Source organism: Eptatretus burgeri, chromosome 15 (assembly GCF_056783735.1).
Source record: "Eptatretus burgeri isolate ZD-2024b chromosome 15, Ebu_testis_v1, whole genome shotgun sequence".
NCBI lineage: Eukaryota > Metazoa > Chordata > Myxini > Myxiniformes > Myxinidae > Eptatretus > Eptatretus burgeri.
The window spans coordinates 32,208,248-32,219,788 of record NC_140975.1 but is presented as its reverse complement, the minus strand read 5'-3'; the positions used below and the strand labels follow the sequence as shown (position 1 = coordinate 32,219,788).

Genomic DNA, 11,541 nt, shown 5'->3' with positions numbered 1-11,541 from the left:
CACCTCCAATGAGGAACTCATCAGTGTGAGCCTCATTTTGTCACGGTTTCTGCAATATGTTTTGAGGTTATATCAATCCTTTCTGATTGTATGCTTATTGTTACGCTGCTTCACGCACAGAGGTAACAAGTTTGATGTGCCATGCATGATGGATACAAAATGGCTTCTAATTGCAAGTTGTCACTACTCCTAGTATATAGGGACTAGAATATCTTCCCCCCCCCCTCCTGAAAGTATCATCTCTTGCTTCTGGTTAAATGTTCAGCATCCTGAATGTCCACACCAGATCGATATCTGGCTGATGGTCAAGGTAAGTGACACTTTCAAATCAGAAATGTGCAATATACTGACCAAACTACCACTGGAGCTGACAATATTTCTGGGGGGGGCGGGCAGTGGCAGGAATCTTGCCCCACCATTCTCTAAAGGGGCGTCTTGCACCAACTTACCTATTCACTCATGGGAATGCGCTGTAGGTATAATGGGCCTGATGTATTTGTGTTTCCTCAAATTTACCAACCTCTCAAAAGGAGATCCACTCAGATGTAGTGCAGGAAGAAAGCAGATATCAGGGTGAACAATGGAGCCGACCATCTTTGCTTGCCTGAGGAGACGTCATGGAAGAGAAATAGTGCTATTGTGGGTCCAGCAAGCCTGCCCGAGACAATAATTCCAGAAGAGGTGGAATCCAGCAGCCTGGACAGTGTCTCTGGATGCACCAAGCGGTGACAATCACAGTGCGTTTCCACCTCCCACACCAGGTAAGCCTGCTGGCTACACACATCTCCTCCCTACACCGGTATCCTTGGTAGCGCCAATGCAATTTTTCCTAAACACAGGCCTGCCAGCTCCTGTCATCCACATCTCCACAATCCGATGCTTCATATGCAGTCATTTGAAATCCCAGATAGTCTTACGAGGATAATAGGATTGCAAAGGACATTTCGAAGCGTGCATCGTTGCAGCTACCTTGAGGCCGTGCTGATGCAATTGAGCCCAATTGGAGCCAGCCAGACCTGCTCTGTAATCCATCGGAAAAAATTTCGTCTCGTCTGTGCAAATGAAGCCAACGGTGCTACGCCATATTGCTTTCTGCACAGTGCACATGGAATGTTACCTCTTATAGCCAGAAATTATTTGCTCCCTCGTATAATGATTTACTTGCGTTGCTTGATCGTCATCGAAAACCCTTCGATCCCATGACCTTTGTTTTTGGTTGAGTAAAGAGTTTGTTGCTGTCCTCTCCTCGAGCCCCCCCATCCTCCACAACCCCCTACAACCCACATCTCACTCTCTCACCATTCACCACCCCCTTCCGCCTCTCAACCCGAACGCTATGTACGGTTGGTGCCACTCATCCACTTGGCAAACATGCCTGGCAGAATTGTAGCCAAATATTTGAAAATGTCTCTTCCCTAAGCCTCCAAGCTTTCTACCCACCACCCATCCTGCATTCAATGGAAGCTTATTGGCCCCTGGGCAGATATTGGGCTTTTTCCTGCAAGAAGGCACTTGTCGAGAGTCATTGTATGGAAGAAGCATTTCATGAGGGATGATGTGTGCGGTGAGCAATCATAGTCTGAACCTTCCATTTCACTAACAAGTACATTTTTTGCATTGTTCACGTCCAATACGGAGCATTGCCATCATTTTTTATGACGTACATAAATATGGTGGACTGTTGAGTTTTCACCCCCTTTTTTGCCCCGACCATCCTCTCCATTTATTCACATGGATAGGGTGAATTAATAAATATAAATCTGAACAAAGGAAGGTATGAGGGGGACCAGAGAGGAGAAAAAATAGGGGGGGGTTGTATGGGGTGTAAGGGAGTTGGGGAGCAGGGGCAGGAGTTACAGATGTAAAAGAAAGAGCTATAACAGACCTGGGCATACATTTTTAGAATATGTAACATGAACCTGGTCTCTACTACTTCTTTTGCACGCAGTGCATGGCTTCAGTGACATTATTTGCTGTGGGTGCAACTGTGCCGCCGATGCAGTGCCCCCTGTAGGTTATAGCAGAAATTTGCATTTTGTTCAGGGTACCGGCGATAAGTCGCTTACTCTTTGTGAAGGACACCATGGGATATTTAAGGTCTACCAAACAATGCTGGCAGATGGGACGCCCGGCTTAAAGCACACTAATTTATTGATGCGTCGCCCTGCCCGTTAAACACCAGGATGACAGTTTATAGCTAGGCCAGGATTCGAACCCATGCTAGATAGCTCAGAGGCGAGTGTGAAGACGAGTACTAATTTTGTAACATTCAGGACTCGATGACCGATTGACTCGTGAGTGCTACGTCTAGTCTATCAGCAAATTACACGATACGTCTACAAATCTGAGCAGCCCCACATGGTGGAAGATCATATCATGTAGCAAGACCTCTGGAGGGAACCGTAGCTTATTATTTTTACATCTCAAAGGTTGAATGAGATAAAACATTCATGTAGAAGTAATAAATGCTGGCAGAGAAGTGTGCGTGTTACATGCCGAGGGACCCTGGAGGCTAAAAATGGTGGTTGAGAATTACACAGGTCAACAACCATGCCATCGTGGCTTTGGGATTCCTGTATGGGCCTGGCTTGGCTTGGAGTATTTTCAATGCATGCACTGGGTCACGGAGGGCAAATGACATAATTCAAGGTGCATACCTGTCAAGTGTCCTGTTTTGACCACGAGGTCATCGGCCTTTCGAAGACCCCCCCCCCCCTCTCCTGGTAAGGAAAACATCTCCCCCTGACTAGGACTCGTTATTATTATTTTTATTTTTTTTACACAAATCCCTCAACCGGTCAAACCGAGAACAAAGTCATTTGTTTATTTTAAACAGGATGACGTCCGGTGGAGTGGTTCACCTTCGTGCAGGTAATTCAAGATTTGCAACTTTAAGTGGACCAGCATTACTTATAATTCCTCGTTGACACGGAAGCATCGAGGGAACATTATTTTTATGTGCAGAGTCGAGGCTCATGGAAGGCTGCGAGGTGTCAGAGGGTAAAAAGGAAGTGAGTGTACTGATAAGTAAGAGGTGACAAAACAGGTGGACACAACACGCAAGGAGATGAACGAACAGGAAAAGAGTGGAGGACACACAGTAATCCATAAGTAAGGGGGAGAGGTTAGACAGGGTTATCGGGGCGGGGGGGGGGGGTTAAAATAAAAAGCGAAGCATTGCAAGTAGAGATGTGGAGTGACATGATAGGGTGATTGGGAGGAGTGGGGATACCTGCTTTAAGATGAAGATGAATGTCTTTATCGTTGTTGAGGAACTCTGGGAAGGGTTCCAAACAGCATAGCTTTTACCTTGTGTAGGTCTTCTTGGGTTGCTTTATGCAACTTCTTCGGCTTAAGGAGTGTGGGAGGGGTCAATTGTGTATGTATATATATATATATATATATATATATATATATATATATATATATATATATATATATATATATATATATATATATATATATATATATATATATATATATATATATATATATATATATATATATATATATATATATATATATATATATATATTGAGCCTGGTGTTGGCGCAGTGGTTAGGGCAGTGGCTTGGGATGCAAGAGGTTCTGAGTTCAAGCCCCGTTGGGCCACTGAATTAATACACCAGGGGGTTGACTCAGCCTGTCATCCTTCCGAGGTCGGCGAAATGAGTACCAGTGTACTGGGCCGGTGTATACCCCGGTTAAAATAGGTGTACCTTATCCCTGTGTCGTAAGAGGCGACCAGGGTTGTGTCAGGAAGGGCATCCGGCGTAAAACATGTGCCAAATCACTATGCGGATCATACGGATGATCCGCTGTGGCGACCCCTCACGGGAGCAGCCGAAAGAAGAAGAAGATATATATATATATATATATATATATATATATATATATATATATATATATATATATCTTGTCCATGGGATGTTGCGGAATAAAAGAAACCGACCTCATTTGATAATTTTTCATCCACCTGTGATACCTCATGAGGTTTTAATTGGTTTTCTGAATTTGTGGATTTAAAAAAAAAAAAAAATGCATAATTTGGGCTCTGTAGAAAGCTAATAAGGAAAACCTCAGAGTTGCATTTGAGGAGGAGAGGTAGCTGGTGATTAACCGATGTTGATCTTGGCCATCACTACAGTTCAGAAACAGCTTTCAGAGCTGAACGAGTCCAGAGCATGACAGTGACAGATGGAGGAATGCTCCGCACATTGCGGGCACTCTCAAGATATGTTATGGAAAGCATCTTGACTCAATATCTTTATATTCTTTAAGGTGTCTGCCAAATGGACCTTCTAAATATTTAGAGGAGAGTAAAAATGTCTGAAAGTGTATCTCAAGGATCACATCTACCAATATGACTTGCAGAAATGTCATTGTCTTTGAGCTTGTCCCAAATAATTGTGTCCACACCTGGCCAACCCAGTCTGTTCCGAACATTGAACTATCCTTCCATTAATATTCGGTGAATATGTTCATCACATTGGCATCGTTGAATGCAGAAGGATTTCTTGTTGATGACAACTTGAAAAATGATCCACCACTGAGCACCCATATCTACCATGAAGCACGGTGTAATGACATCACTAAATGTTAAAAGTGATGGGACAAGCATTGTGTTTTATGAAAAAGTCATCAGGTAGGCGTCCTGTTTGCAGAAATGTAACTGACATATTAGTCCGCAGGACTGCCATCTGGATGCCGTTGTTGTCCTGAAACTCCTGATGATCGTCAGATAGATTTTTAATCATTCGGTTTACAGCCTTGCATCCTGAAGTGTATTCTTCATGCAATGTCCGAAATGGGACCTTGTGAAATTGGGAAGTTGGGTTTTGTCGGATACGTTACGAAAGAATATGAAATGTGCACTACGAAAGAAGAGTAAACCACCTCGTGGTGAAACACCTGGAGTGAAATTACATTCCAACAGGTGCATTTTTAATGATTGTTCGAGAGAAGCTCATTTAATTTGTTTGGAGGGTTGGAGATATGAAGGGTATTGTTGTCCCAAGTTTCCTCAGTGACATTGCACAGTCAACCAGAAAGTGTAGACCAGCCCCATCTCTGGGGAGGTAACTAAAGGTCATTAGTGAGCCAGCTGGCCTTTTTACGAACAACCTCGGGAGTGACGTCATAATTCTCCTGAAACTTCCAGAAGCTAAGCATCGTCATCCTTAAATACCGCTGCCCTCACACGAATATGGATCCAAAACCTATGGGATGTCAGCTTAAAATCCATCCTCTGCACTTGGCCTCTTTACTCCTGAATTCACTTAACATGCAATCACTAGTGTGTCCACATGCCACATTCTACAGGAACTAGGCAACGGCTCGATTGTAAAACTAATGTAGCAAGAAGCCATGGCAAAGGCGTTGCCTCAATAGCTTATGGACACAGCATACTAAAAAGGTTACGGAATAGGGGTGGTGCACTAGAAATATAAATTTGGAGGTGCGTCGTACCACCGAGGCATCCAAACCGCACAAAAAGTGAAACAGAAAACACAGGAAACCGCGAAATGTGCAAGTGCCTCCTCTTCAGATCTAAGGGAGTGTCAAGGGGGCAGCAAAAGCAATGGACAAGCATAAGCCATCCCATGTGTCTGCGAACGGAAAAGTGTGGGATTTCTCATCGGGCGGTTGATTCAAAAAACATGGAAGTAGGAAGTCTGTCGAATTGGCCAGGTGGGTAGCATCGTATAGGCATCTGGATAGACAATGACGTCGTCGACTTGTCCATCTGATTGTTGTCCCATAGGTACATAAGGTGCAGGTGTGAGCACAAATAGTTTTTCACCTCCTGTCTGGTGTAGCATCCTCCGCAGACCGAGCTTGCATCAGAACCTGAGGGACTTGCACAGATGTGCATTCCCTGCTGTAAAGCAAACGAAAGCTGTGCTCACCACACCAACCATAGAACAGTTTCTTGCATTGATGGTTTATGCACCAACAACCGAGATGTCCAATGGGATAGAGAAAAAAAAAACAGGATGTTAATCTGACACCCTGATTTATTGAATGGTAACTCTACCCTCTAAGGCAAGGGACTGGCGTAAATCAGAAAACAAAACATCAATTCACTGATGCAGACAGCACGTGTGGGAGGGGTGGGGGAGTCTTACAGGTAAGCTCAGAGGTGGAGCCCAGATAGCACATAAATGTAGGACTTTATTGGCCCGATTGCAGCCTGATACTGCTGGGGGTACTTGGGTTTGAACTAGTCTTGGTTTAATATTCCTACCAAAAAGTGTACCATGGTATTGATTGTCCAAATGTATCTGTGCTGGAGGAAGCAGGACGGAAGATGGAGGACACTCCTGGAGATGATGCAACCAGTGGCCAGGTACTGCGTACACATAATAATGAGTGGACAAGTGCGACGTTGACATCAACCAACCCATTCATCATCATCATCATCATCATCATCATCATCATCATCATCATCATCATCATCACCATACTCTGTAAGGAATGTTGGTGCTACAAAAGCAGTTTTTTGGTAATGGTTATGCTGGGTGGTTTGCCATTGACTTCCCAGCAGTCAGTCAGGGCAGTAATTTGTAATTTATTCAGGGTGTCTGCGATAACTCGTCACGAAAGATACCGTGGGATCTTTAACTTCCACCAACGGACGACCAGTGGTAGCAAATGGGTGGTCACCCTGCTCAACGTCCTTCTAAAGGATAGCGCACACACTGATGCCTCGGCCCTGTATGGAAGGTACTCCAGCATGACAGTTTATACATGGTGTGGAAAAAAGTTGGGACACATTTGAAATACAAATCTTTTTTTCATTACAGAAGTTATTATTGAACTGTGTTAAACATTTGTAAAGTACAGATATTGGAATTTCTTCACAATACACAAGGTTTTTGAAAATGATGTCAATTCAATGTCCTTCTTTGTGGGTAACACATTCCGCTGTTCTGGTACCCATACCCCTCATAACCTTCACAAGCAAGTCTATCGGAATGGCTTGAATTTCACTCACGTTTTTGTTCAGTTCATTGAGTGTGTAGCCTGTTCCTGTACACTCTATCTTTTAAATATGTCCACACATTATAATAAGGAGGGGTGCTGAGATCAGATCTGGGAGGCCAATTCACATCTCCAAATCTGGAGACCAGCTTTCCCGAAAAATGCTCACAACAGTTCCATGCATAACCTTGTGGTGTGTCATGTTGCCCCGTCTTGTTTCACGGCAGCTTGCCACACATCTATTACCTTTCATTGATGGTGCATCACGATCTTGGAAATGTCTTCTGAATTCTCTTTGCGTCAAAATTGGAGAATATCTCTGGAAGAAATACGACTCAACCCCAAATGCTCATGGTCACGTGTCCAATTTGTCATCCACAAGGATTAATTATTTCTTTTTAATTTCCTGTTCATCTGAAACAACCTGAAAAGAAAAGAAAAAAACACGAATTATCTTCCATCATCATAGAATTATTCTACACTGAAATCTGTCCCAAGTTTTTGCCACACCCTAGTTGGGTCAGGATTTGAGCCCAAGCTAGACTGCTCAGGGAAATTCGAGCCCAGGCTAGACCAAGTACATACCTTTAGGCTATCCTACTACTCCCAACCCTCCCAAGTCCTTGTCAGATCTACATTATACCACACACACACACACACACACACACACACACACACACACACACACACACACACACACACACACCCTTTCTTCACACATCACGAAAATGAAATCTAAGAAGCTGAAGGCAAGATCTATTGACTATGATTCTGTCCTAACCATCTGCTGTAGTTTAAAGCATGCGCTTCCTCGCTATGACTACAGAGGTGATAACCCGATTAGGTCATCCACTGAAGGATGTACCACATTTCCCAGCATTCTTGATGTGACTGCAGCATCTCGGATCTCGTCTAAATAGATTCCCTCTCGAGTCTAGAAGATGAAAACAAAAATATAAAATCCCACAGGAAAATGAACCAGAGTGTATATGGATTGTCTCCCTCACCTTGGCGAGTTATTAGCTCCCATTGGACTTAGTCCGAAATGGGGGCTTATGGATTTGGTCTCGATTTTCGTGTGCGTGGGTGCGTGCGTATGTGTGGGCATCCTTAACCATATCTCAGAGATGTATGGACCGATTTTATTTGTACTTGGCACAAAGACAACACATGATGGTGTACATATGCGCATCATTTTTGTTTTGCGATGCGATCAATTATGGCCAACCGCAGCCATTTTAGTTGTAAAAAAAAAGAAAAGAATCCGGTGTCGAACACGTCCTCCACCATTTCTCAGACAGGTATTTACCGATCTTGTTCAAACTTGTCACGTATATAATTAATAGTGGCTTACAGATGGGACGTCATTTTGTTTCGAGATCACCTCCAAGATGGCCAACTTGCAGCCATTTTGTTACTTATATGTGTCCCCAACTATTTCTCAGAAATGCATGGTCCAATTTTGTTGAAACTAGGCACAAACACAGAACATGATGGCATACCCATACACCATGCATATTTTGCAATCTGGTCAAAGATGACTGAATGGTAGACCGGCGGACATTTTAGTTGTAAAAACCTGATGTTGAACAGGTCCTCAGGTATTTCTCGGACCTGCATTTACCAATGTTGTTGAAACTTGGCAAACAGATAAGGAATGATGGCTTACATATGCATGCTATTCTTTTTCGACATCACATCCAAGATGGACGACTGGCGGCCATTTTAGTTGTAAAAAAAAACCCGATGTTGAACACGTCCTCAACCATTTCTCAGACATGCATTTACCGATCTTGTTCAAACTTGGTGCTCAGATAAAGAATGATGGCTTACATATGCCCCTCATTTATTGGCAATATCAGATCCAAGATGGCCAACTGGTGGCCATTTTGTATATAAATGTGTCCCCAATCATTTCACAGATATGCATGGTCCAATTTTGTTCAAACGTGGCACAATCACATGCATGATGGCATACATGTGCCTCTCACTTTATTTTGCGATCTGATCAAAGATGGCCAAGTGGTAGACTGGTGGCCATTTTAGTTGTATATAAATATGAGCCAGCCCTTTAACTCCATACAGCAAAATTACTAAAGTAACGGGGACCATGACATTTTCTGTCTTTTTTTACTCTTTGACATTTTACGTTTAACCTTGTGCTTACCTTGTTTTGTTTCTCGTTTTTCAGATCTCATGCTAATAGAGCTTGGCTTAGCTGAAGGGACATCTACTGGTAAAAAAATAAAACACACACACTCTTGCATTGGCAGGGGAGCAGAGATAACATTGTTTGCTTTTTCACCAATGCATATGGTATCATGGTCTGGGACAGCCAATGTGGTTGGTTGTTGATGTCAGGCAGATGGTGGACAGACTGTGTTGAGTTTACCACTCAAGGCAACATCAGGTACCGATTAACTGTGCGTTTAGAAGGATATTCGAAGAACGTGACACAGGAGGGTGCCATTTGGCCCATCATGTCTGTGCTGTATCAACACATAAATAAATCTATCCGTTTATAGACTTAATTTCAGTGGGAAGGGAGTGTGGTGTTGGCTTTACAGTAAAGGTGGCTGGCTTGAGATCTCAGCCTGTCAACCTTCCGAGGTCGGCAAAATGAGTACCAGCTTACTGGTGACAGGCACTGCATCAGCGGCACAGCCATGCTTCCAGAAATGATGCAACAACAACTGGGAAGGAGGTGGGGTGGGGGGGGGCAGGAGAGGAGAACAGTGTGGGATGCACAGGGACATTATCAGAGTGATTTTTTTTGTGTAGCAGGGTGGGGTCAGTAATACGATAATGTATGTGTGTATGTATATATATATATATATATATATATATATATATATATATATATATATATATATATATATATGTATATCTCTACATGGAGATTGGGACCATACTGTGTGCAGAGCGTTGGTGCTGCCGAAGCAGTCTCCTTGGCTATTGGGCACAATCCTGGACGGGTCGCCACTCCGACACAGTATACCAGCAAGCTGGCACTCATTTTGCCGACCTCGGAAGGATGGCAGGCAGAGTCAACCCCACCTGGTATTAATTCAACAGCCAAGTGGGATTTGAACTCAGGATCTTAAGATCCCAAGCCCACCACCCTAACCATTAAGCCAACACCAGGCATATCTATATTTATGCATATCTATATCTATATATTACGAAAACTCTCATATTGTATGTATGTTTGTATGTATATATGTATCATGTATGTATGTTCCCGAAATACAGCCAAAACGGTACACGATAGCGCAAAAGTTTTACGGCCACCTTACTCACCATTCTCCTGCAGTGTGCAGAATCTAGTTTCGTTCAAATCGGGAAACGAAAAAAATTATTAAAAAATCAATTCCCGTTTCACTCAAGTACTCTTCGGGAGAATTTGATTAATGCAAACAACCTCAGCGGTATAGTTCGCTGGAGCTATCTTTTCTATTTTTTTTTTTTTTTGAAATGATTTTCTTATCAACCGCGATCACAACGGGAACCCAACAGGTTCACGGGTCATCTCGTATCTACTATCTATAATTCCAGCAATCTGTGTGTGTGTGTGTGTGTGTGTGTCTGTGTCTGTGTCTGTGTGTGTGTGTGTGTGTGTGTGTGTGTGTGTGTGTGTGTGTGTCTGTGTCTGTGTCTGTGTCTGTGTGTGTGTCTGTCTGTGTCTGTGTCTGTGTGTGTGTGTGTCTGTCTGTGTGTCTCTGTGTGTCTGTGTGTGTGTGTGTCTGTCTGTGTGTCTCTGTGTGTCTGTGTGTGTGTGTGTCTGTGTCTGTGTGTTTGTGTGTCTGTGTCTGTGTCTGTGTGTGTGTGTCTGTCTGTGTGTCTCTGTGTGTCTGTGTGTGTGTGTGTGTGTGTGTGTGTGTGTCTGTGTGTCTGTGTGTGTGTGTGTGTGTGTGTGTGTGTGTGTGTGTGTTTGTCACCACTGTTTCTCGACAACCACTGGCCCGATCTAATTGAAACTTGCCAGGTATATTGCTGGGGACCTGAGTATGTACCTTTTCAAAGTTTGATATTAATCGAACAAGTGCTTCCCAACTTATGGCCATTTATTTACCAACCAATGAAAGGACACGTTGTTGTGTAGGCGTGGCTGCGTAGGCCGGTGCGCGGCCGGCCGACGATGACGTCACGTGCCGTGCCGGTTACGATGGGGATTGGTGCCGAAGTTCCCGTGGTGTTGGAGTGGCAATGGTCAATGGCAGTGAATGTCATGGCAAGCAAAGACTGAGGTAAACTTGATTTTAATTTGGATTTTAATTAACTCTGTGTGTAAGTATCACAGCAGTTGTTACTTCAATGCAAGCGATAATTCGTGGAATGCATGTTAACATTCCGTACGGGCATGCACCACTTCCGGATAGTGATGACAATGCATCCTAATAATTTCTCGATTTCTTATCCGCATTTATAGATAAACACAATGCCCCAATCCAGTCGTCGTTTAAGAGAGCGAAGGAACGGCCTGTGTGGTTGTTTGAAAGTTTTTTTTGTTTGTTTTTTTTTGGGGGGGGGGGGTTGCAAGTACTGGCACGCGACAGC

The 11,541-nt window shown here is 43.5% G+C and overlaps 1 long non-coding RNA gene across 1 annotated transcript; it reads right to left on the bottom strand.

Moving 5' to 3' along the window:
* Positions 1-6,122: 6,122 nt before the first annotated feature.
* On the bottom strand, positions 6,123-10,387 carry LOC147011857 (uncharacterized). The gene is made up of 3 exons (XR_015051739.1): positions 10,285-10,387; positions 7,231-7,408; positions 6,123-6,352 (listed from the first exon to the last, which is right to left on the bottom strand). It is a non-coding gene; the product is annotated as an uncharacterized LOC147011857 (long non-coding RNA).
* Positions 10,388-11,541: the final 1,154 nt, after the last annotated feature.